Below are 10,072 nucleotides of genomic sequence, written 5' to 3'. Positions count from 1 at the left end.
CGGGGCCCCAAAGAGGAGCCACGGGCATAAATTATGTGAGCAACGATGGGCTTTCCGGTGGATGCAGGTGGATGCAGCTGAGAGAGCGCGCCAGGCCGTGTGGAGAGGGCAGCCAGGCTGTTGAGCGCTACAAGGCTGAGGCCGTCGAGACCAAATAAAGCACCCAATCAGAATGCAGAATGTCGGGGTGTCCCCGCAGCTTGCCGAAGGCGTGCACCAGGGACCAAACCTCCGTCCGAGGCCCGCTGATGAAAAAGGCGAGTCAGGCAAAGGAGGTCCTCGCAGGAAATAGCGCACTGCATCGCGCCGCCAACTTTCAAGCTCGATGGATCCAATAGGAGCAGCCCAAACCGCGCCAGTCCCTATCCATCCCCATCAGCTTGCAGGGGGATCTGGTCGCGGGAGGCGCCACAGCGTTTTCAGCGTGCAAGCCGCCACCGCCAGACGTTTGGGCGATCGGCACTCACCGGTTGCGACTGCAACAGAGGATGTTGTGTTCGGTCTTTCTTTTTGACAAATGCTTAGACACATTTGTTGTGATATGCATTCTTGGTATCATGGCTTTCTTCCCTGTGTGGACTTTGATCGCGCATTAGCGGTGCTTTTCTAATAAATGTTTTGTTGCATTTAGTACATTCATATCATTTCTCTCCACGTGAACTTTCTGATGTTGTGTTAGTGTGCTTCTCTAACAAATGCCTTGTCACAGTAAGTGCACTGATGTGATTTCTCCCCCGTGGACTTTCTAATGGTACAATGGCTGTGCTGTGCCCTTTGAATAAATGCCTTGTCACTGTCTGTACATTCATGTGGTTACTTCACTCTTCACACTTTGTCACATTCTGTACATTCATACAGATTTTCTCAATGGGGACTTTGATGCTGTTTTAACTTTTCGTTGCTAATAAATGCCTTGCCTCATTCAGTGCAGTCTTCAGTGTGGACTTTTGCTGTTGTATTAGCATTTCTTATACATGTATTGTCATGTTCAATACATGTATATAGTTTCTCTTGCATGAACATTTAGAGATCATATAAAATGTGGTTTTGTAATAAATCCCTCGTCACAATCCGTACATTAATAAGCGTTCTCCCTATTGTGGATTTGTTGACTCTGCATTAGCTATTCTTCCTGCGGAAGACTTTATCACATTCTGTATGTACATAGCGTTTATGACCAGTGTGGATTTTCTGATGTCACTTCAGTTCAAAATCTGTTACGAATGCGTTGTGACATTCAATACATTGATATGGTTTCCCTCCTGCATGAACTTTCTGATGTTGTATTCAATTTTGCTCTGCAATAAATCCTTTGTGGTATTCAGGGCATTCATAGGGTTTCTCCCCAGTGTGGACTTTTTGATGTCGAATTAGATGTGACTTTCTAATAAATGCCTTGTCACATTCAGTGCAGTTGAATGGTCTCTCTCCTGTGTGTATTTTTTTTGTTTTTTTATAAACCTGCTGCTATTTTATTTGTTCACAGAAGGAGACACGTTTAAAGCTGCTATGTGTACATGCAATTGTTAATAATACACATAATCAATCACCCACACATTACTCTAAGCTCGAAGATACTGAACTGCTATGTATTTTAGGGGTAGTGCTGTTCTACTCTGCACTGGCTTCAAGATGAATTTGTTTCCTCGTGTATTATTAAGTAGAAGTAGAGTATTTAATAACTATATAGTACATATGCAGTATTTAATAATTGCTTACTACATGTACAATATATATATTTTTTAATTAAATAAAGGCATCAAACAAAAAGACACAATACAGACGAATCACATTATGATCTGCAGTACATTTGTAAAAATAACGGGGAGGACGGGAGGGAGCAAACACAAAATACAAATTTGCCAAAGGTTCTATGGGGATGAGGGGATCTCAAATAGTGAATTTCTGGGTGGTACGCAGATCTCTCCTCTATATACATTCCATTGATTCCAAATTAAAGCCCATTTGCGGGGACGCCCTCTTGCCATGTACACAGTTTTTTCTCTGAACATACTCCAATCTAAGTCGTTTTTCCAATTTTAGAGGGTGGGGGGTATCTAAGCGCCCCATTGCTGAGCAATATTTCTTTTCGCTATCATATAGCCCAGCGTGGTCCATTGTGTCTGTGCATTGTTCAAATCAGTAGGCTCCCATATATTGAGAAGGCATCTCCGCACCTCCGGTAACAAAGAGACCCCCGTGACCTCCCGGACAATATTATGAAGCTTACCCCAATACTCAGTCATGTGCCGACACTCCAGAGGATATGAAAGAAAGTACCCTCTAATCCACATTTACGTTTGCACAATCCATCCTCCTACAACCCCATCTGTACTAGTCTTGGGCCAGTGACATACACCCTGTTTAATATCTTTAATTGTACTAATCTCAATCGTGCAGGAATAGCAACAGTTTTAGGGGAGGATACCGCTGATTGCCAATCTTCATCGTCTAATTCTATCCCATCTCTAGTCCACTGAGCCCTCAATTCTGTAAGTAGATCCGCTCTATTATTAATTAATTTCTTGTAGATCAGGGAGATAGTTTTATCGGGGAGATGACTAAGATTCTGTCCTCAAGAGGCGATGCCTCCGGTAGCTCCTCCTCCAACGGTAGAGTGGCCATTAAGGAATGTCGAACTTGCATATAGCGGAAATATTCGGCACCTGAAAGCTCAAATTCTGCCCGCATTTCCCTGAACGATTTACTCTTCCCCTTGCCCCATATATCCTTTATAGTAGAAATCCCTATCAGTTCCCATTTATCAAATCCCTTTGTGTTCCGGCGCTTACCTAATCGTTCCGAGACAAAAAGTGGAGTTGCGAGTGTCAGTTTATTCTTCCACTCCAGAGAGCTTGTGGCATCATCCCAGATTTTCAAGGCAAGTTTCGATGGTCCCGTGAGAGCCAGCTTTGCTTGCTTAGAATTCAGTGCCCTATTATAATTACCTCCTGGGAGAAGCCATTTGTCCATAGCATTCCCTGGATCAGCTAAAGGCCCATATGTTCCATGATTAATAGCAGCCAGTTGGGATGCCCAGTAATAATGTTTGATGTCTGGGAGGGCGATCCCTCCGTCATACCATGGGAGCGTTGGCTTAGTCAAAGCGATACCAGGCCTCCCCTCCCATAAAAGACTACGTAGTAGCCCCTCTACCTCGCGAAAATAACTAGCAGGAACTACATCTAAAGTGTTCTGAAGGGCATAGGGAAAGCGAGGCAACAACATCATTTTAAAAAGGGCCGCTCGGCCCAACAAAGAGATCGGAAGCTTTCGCCAATGGATGGAATCACTCCTGAGCCTTTGCAAAGGGGGAAGTAGAGTTTCGACATATCTGGCTGTTGGATCCAGAGAAATAAAAATTCCAGGATATTTGAAACCACTCGTATTAATTTGAATGGGACAGTTTTTCGGGGGAATCGGGGCTTCCCCATGTAGGACATACAAAAGAGATTTACCCCAGTTAATGGAGAGTCCGGAATTCCTGCCGAAAGAGGCAAGAACATTGCATACCACCATGAGGGATGTCCGAGGGGAGGTCAGATAAAGCAGAATGTCGTCCGCATATAAGGAGATACGGCTTTACCACTCAGGGGACCACCGAATTGAAGGCTCCCAGCGGATCCAAGACGCCACGGGCTCTAACGCCAGGGAGAAAAGGAGTGGGGAGAGGGGGCAGCCTTGCTGCGTGCCTCGCCCTAGACAGAATGTTGCCGAAACACGTCCGGTAACTACTACCTGGGCGAGTGGTTCAGCATATAATACCACACCCAGCCTATAAAATCGGGCCCGAATCCAAACTTAGCCAAGACCGCCCATAGATAGGACCATTCAATGGTATCAAAGGCCATGGTCACATCCAGGGAGGCGACCACGGCTGGTTCCTGCAGAGTATGGGCCCTGGCAATCACACCATGCAACCGTCTTAAATTAAGGCAGTATTTCTATGGGGGATAAACCCCGATTGGTCCGGGTGGATCAACCCGTTTATCACCTTCACCAGTCTATTAGAGAGGACCTAGGCAAAAATTCTGGGCTCAGCATTTAGTAAAGAGATAGGCCTTTACGAGGCACATCTATTCTTCGGTTTACCATCCTTATGAATTACTACTACAGACGCCACTCTCTGGTCCCTAGGCAGGATCCCCTTCTCCCGTGCCTCATCAAACATACCCTTAAAATAACAGACCAATCTATCTGGCCTAAGATTATAGAATTCAATTGGGAGTCCGTTTGGCCCCATCGCCTTACCTGAGTGCAACGATCGAATATCCTAAGCTCTTTCATTAGTAGTCAGAGGACTAACCATAAAGTCACTATACTCCTTTGACAAACAGGGGAGCTTTATATCCCAAAGCAGTAGATGGGAGTCCTCCTCCGGCCAGTCAGAAACCGAGGCATAAACAGTTTGGAAATAACTCGCAAAGCTATCCACAATAATCTGGGGTTCTGTAAGCGACTCTCCTTCATCTGTGACAAGTTCTGGGACCACACGCTCAGCCCCCTCTCGTTTATCCAGCCAAGGGATTAACTTCCCTGCCTTATCTCCGAGGTCATAGAGCCATCCTTTCTGTTCCCTGCCGAGAGTTTTGGACCCATCTGTGACTAGAGACTTATAATCATGTTGTTTTAGGTTTAAGAGATGTAAATTAGTCTGCATCACCCCTTGGTCCAGTTCCTCCTCCATTCTTCTAATCTCAAATTCCGCCTCAACGATCTCTTTATTCCTTTCCTTTTTCGTCCCTCCTATTAAGAGTAATGCTTGACCCCTAATCCCCATTTAAAATGCTTCCCAAAGAGAAATACCAGAGGACACAGACCCTACGTTATCTTTAAAATAACCTTCCAGTGCCTTTATAAGGGCCTTACGGATCTTTGGATTCCGCAAATACCATTGGTTAATAGGAGCTATCCTACCAGCTGAGTGCGGTGCAACACAAAAACGAAGCCAAAGTGGGGAGTGGTCAGAGATGCCCCTAGCAAAATGCACAGCTTCAACAATATAGGATGCCTGAGCCGCTGGAACCAGACAATATTCCAACCGCGAGAGGCTACCATGTACACCAGAGTGGAAAGTGTGTAGCTTCTTGTCGGGATGAAACAGTCTCCATGCATCCACCAAACCCATTGCATCCATAAAATCAGTCAACCACCTTTGGCACGCCCTGTATCCCGGGGGCGGGGGGGGGGCATCTATCCAAAATCCCAGAAACAACAGCATTGAAATCACCGCCCACAATCAAGATTTCCACCGGTAGCTTGAGTAACAGTTGCCCTAAATCAAAGAATGAGGTAGATTGCAAACCCGGGGGGGACATATACCGATAAGAGGGTAAGAACACGCCCCTCCCATCTGCCCGAGATCCCAACATATCTCCCTCTGTCGTCCACCCACGTGGAGTCTATCACTAAGGGAACTGTCTTTCGAATCAGGATACCCACCCCCTAGACCCAGAAGTAAACCCAGCGTGAGCAACCAATTTGTACCCCATTCTATGCATAGCCATACATGGGTTCCCAACTATATGTGTTTCATGAAGCAAGACCACATCCGATGCATGGCGTCTAAGATACTGAAGAACCACACTACGCTTGATTTTGTCCCACAATCTATTCACATTCCAACTTATAATCTTAAGCTCACTACCCCCAATCATCATAAGAGAAAACAAAGTGATCAACTGGTGTCTGTTGCAAGTAAATCAAGTCAAAATATTGATGCCATCGATAATACAAAACTTAAAGAAACATAACCCCTTACAAAAAACTCGTCAACTTTCCTCCCTCCACCCCAACCCTGCAACCCTGCAAATCGCTTATGCGCATCCCCAACTAACAGTGTGCCTGTCGCCCCCTTGCACCCCGATACTAATCTACAACTAACTAGAGGTAGAAAATAGAGGGAGGGCCTACATTCGGCCATCCCCTTGCCCTGTTCCCGCACTTCGTCGCTGCCGCCTCAATCTATGTCTTTATATCGCAGCACCCGTGCCATTTTCTCAGGTACTTCTAGAATGCGGACGTTATTGCGCCTCACCCTTCCTTCATAATCGTTCAGTTTACGATCCGTGAGTGCTCTTGAGGCCTTGAGATCGTGCACTTCCCGCTGCAACTGGCTCACGTCATCAATTAGGCTTTTAGACTTGAGTTCCAGTGATTTTATCTTTCATTGGTCTTTGCGAGGTCAGTCCGGATTAGCCCCATCTCGATCGTGACCGTATCTAGTTTAGCATCAAGGGTTTCCATCTTCTGGCCCAATGATGTCTTCTTTATTTCCCCCGGGGAGCCCTTGGAGACAGTGTATCGGTCCAGTCTATTGGATTGAATAGTCCTGGATCTTCTGGAGGAGCACTGTTGGGACTTGTCCGATTCTGGTCGCGCCGCCATTTTGTCCCAAAGTATCACCAACTCCGATCGGGATAAGCAATTTTCCGAAAGATCTGCTGGCAGCGTCCCAAGGCTCAAGGGTAGATGATACACAACACACTGAGTTCTTACTCACAATCTGCCCAGGAGGAACCAGCGTCAGTTGGGCCCTCAAAACACTTTTCCACTGGCCCGCAGCTCCTTGCACAAACAGCGGACCCAAGACAATAGGGGTTATAACGGATGAATACCGGTATCCGAGGCAACAATAGCTCCTGAAGAGCTCTTCAAGTCAGCCCAGAAGTATCAGACCCCCGGGGGCCATACACTCCTCGTTCAATTCTATGTCCAGGTGGGGCGATCTAGGCAGTTACACCGCTTCTTGCATGTCGTGGCTCATTGTTTTCGATTAGGCCACATCTATCGAGGTCGGGAAGAGGGTCCAGTCGCTCATGGTCCACCTCACACACCGTGATCCCCAGAGAGGGGCAACAGGATACCTCAGTAGTTTAAAATCAGCAATTTACACCTCCGATTGGGCAGACTCATTCGGCATCATCCGTTGTTGTTGCATTAGGTGCCGGCTGCTCTGTTCACGTGAGGTCCCGGCTCTCCATCGGGCTAGGCCCCAAACTTCCGGACTGTGCCATTTCGGTTACGAGCCACGGAGGCGAATCAGAGGAGAAGGCAGGTGCGCCGCTTGCACTCCCGAAGCAGGAGGTGATTACTGCTTTCAGGATATATTTCAGGATATTGTGTCTGGGAGCGGAGGTCGGCGGAGCCGAGTCTCTATGCGACCATCTTGGTCGCCGGCTTGGCTCCTCCTCCTCCTGTGTGCACTTTTTGATGTTCCCTTAGGGCTCCCTTTGTTTTAAATGCTATGTCACATTCTGTACATTGATATGGTCTCTCTCCAGTGTGGACTTTTTGATGTCGCTTCAGATCTGCAATTGTCCTAAATGCTTTGTCACATTCTGTACATTCATAGGGTTTCTCCTCGATGTGGATTTTCTGATGTTGCATTAAACGTGATTTTCTACTAAATGCTTTGTCACATTCAGTGCAGTTAAATGGTCTCTCTCCAGTGTGGACCTTCTGATGTTGCTTCAGCTCTCCATTTGTTATAAATCCCCTGTCGCATTCTGTACATTTATAAGGTTTCTCTCCAGTGTGGATTTTCTGATGTCGTTTTAGCACTCCATTTGTTATAAATGCCTTTTCACATTCTGTACATTCATACTGTTTCTCCCCAGTGTGGAATTGTTGATGGTGCTTTAGATTCCGCTTCCTTCGGAATGCTTTGTTACATTCAGTACATTCATACGGTTTCTCCCCAGTGTGGATTTTCTGATGTTGCAATAGGTATCCATTGGTAATAAATGCCTTGTCACATTCAGTGCATTCATACGGTCTCTCCCCAGTGTGGATTCTCTGGTGTTGTTTTAGCACTCCATTTGTTGTAAATGCTTTGTCACATTCAGTACACCCATATGGTTTCTCCCCAGTGTGGATTTTCTTATGCCGATTCAACTCTCCATTTGTTTTAAATGCCTTGCCACATTCTGTACATTCATAAGGTCTCTCTCCAGTGTGGATTTTCTTATGCCGATTCAACTCTCCATTTGTTTTAAATGCCTTGTCACATTCTGTACATTCATAAGGTCTCTCTCCAGTGTGGATTTTCTGATGCCAATTCATCTCTTGATTTGTTATAAATAATTTGTCACATTCCGTACATTCATACAATCTTTCCCCAGTGTGGATTTTTTGATGTCGCTTCAGCTCTCCATTTGTTTTAAATGCTTTGTCACATTCTGTACATTCATAAGGTCTCTCACCAGTATGGAGTTTCTGATGTCGTTTTAGCTGTCCATTTGTTATAAATCCCCTGTCGCATTCTGTACATTTATACGGTTTCTCTCCAGTGTGGATCTTTTGATGTTGCTTCAGCTCTCCATTTGTTATAAATCTCCTGTCGCATTCTGTACATTTATAAGGTTTCTCTCCAGTGTGGATTTTCTGATGTCGTTTTAGCACTCCATTTGTTATAAATGCCTTTTCACATTCTGTACATTCATACTGTTTCTCCCCAGAGTGGAATTGTTGATGATGCTTTAGATTCCGCTTCCTTCGGAATGCTTTTTTACATTCAGTACATTCATACGGTTTCTCCCCAGTGTGGATTTTCTGATGTTTCAATAGGTCTCCATTGGTAATAAATGCCTTGTCACATTCAGTGCATTCATACGGTCTCTCCCCAGTGTGGATTCTCTGGTGTTGTTTTAGCACTTCATTTGTTGTAAATGCTTTGTCACATTCAGTACACCCATATGGTTTCTCCCCAGTGTGGATGTTCTGATGTCGTTTTAGGTCTCCTTGTGTTAAAAATACTTTGTCACATTCTGTACATTCATAAGTTCTCTCTCCAGTGTGGATTTTCCTATGCCAATTCAACTCTCCATTTGTTTTAAATGCCTTGTCACATTCTGTACATTCATAAGGTCTCTCTCCAGTGTGGATTTTCTGGTGTTGTTTTAGCACTCTATTTGTTGTAAATGCTTTGTCACATTCAGTACACCCATATGGTTTCTCCCCAGTGTGGATTCTCTGATGTTGTTTTAGGTCTCCTTGTGTTATAAATACTTTGTCACATTCTGTACATTCATAAGTTCTCTCTCCAGTGTGGATTTTCTTATGCCAATTCAACTCTCCATTTGTTTTAAATGCCTGGTCACATTCTGTACATTCATAAGGTCTCTCTCCAGTGTGGATTTTCTTATGCCGATTCAACTCTCCATTTGTTTTAAATGCCTTGTCACATTCTGTACATTCATAAGGTCTCTCTCCAGTGTGGATTTTCTTATGCCGATTCAACTCTCCATTTGTTTTAAATGCCTTGTCACATTCTGTACATTCATAAGGTCTCTCTCCAGTGTGGATTTTCTGATGCCGATTCATCTCTTGATTTGTTATAAATACTTTGTCACATTCCGTACATTCATACAATCTTTCCCCAGTGTGGATTTTTTGATGTTGTTTCAGCTCTCTATTTGTTATAAATGCTTTGTCACATTCTGTACATTCATATGGTTTCTCACCAGTGTGGACCTTTTGATGTCGCTTCAGCTCTGCATTTGTTATAAATGCCTTGTCACATCCTGTACATTGATATGGTTTCTCCCCAGTGTGAATGCTTTGACGCCGCTTTAGATTCTTCTTCCTTCAGAACACTTTATTGCATTCTGTACATTTATTTGATTTCTCCCCTAGGAGGACACTTTCTTGTTGCATTAGGTATCGTTTGGTATTAAATGCCATATCACATTCTGTTCATTCATACAGTTTCTCCTCAGTGTGGATTTGTTGATGCTGCTTTCTTCGTAATCAGGCTTGCTGCGGTACGTCAGTGTGTTATATCTTCTATGGATATCACCTAATGCCTAAGAGCCAAGTACAGACCTCATTGGGCACTTTGGGTTTCCTGCTGTACAAAGACTCTGGCGAGGCATCAGCCTTCAAGAGACGAGATTTTGAGGTATAGTGTTTTTACATCACTTCTTACATGAGTGATGTTTAACGCATTTCCCTTTTTCATTTATTACGGCATTTATTTCACCTGTTAGATTAAGAAAAAGAAACATTGAATGAGCTGCAAAGCAGAGTCCATCACAAAATATCTTTGGCATTTAATTAGACATTTAATTGT

At 44.5% G+C, this 10,072-nt stretch overlaps 1 pseudogene across 1 annotated transcript in view; it reads right to left on the bottom strand.

The window, feature by feature from the left end:
• Nucleotides 1–278: 278 nt before the first annotated feature.
• LOC147663355 (uncharacterized) overlaps nt 279–10,072 on the bottom strand; it is an 86,470-nt pseudogene continuing 76,676 nt past the window's right edge. The window contains exon 2 of the transcript XR_015305350.1: nt 279–9,982. The product of XR_015305350.1 is annotated as an uncharacterized LOC147663355 (transcript). The remainder of the gene's footprint in view (nt 9,983–10,072) is intronic.

The sequence above is a fragment of the Lissotriton vulgaris genome, unplaced genomic scaffold (genome assembly GCF_964263255.1).
Source record: "Lissotriton vulgaris unplaced genomic scaffold, aLisVul1.2 SCAFFOLD_300, whole genome shotgun sequence".
NCBI lineage: Eukaryota > Metazoa > Chordata > Amphibia > Caudata > Salamandridae > Lissotriton > Lissotriton vulgaris.
The sequence above is the reverse complement of the archived record's forward strand: the minus strand, read 5'-3'. Positions and strand labels throughout refer to the sequence as shown.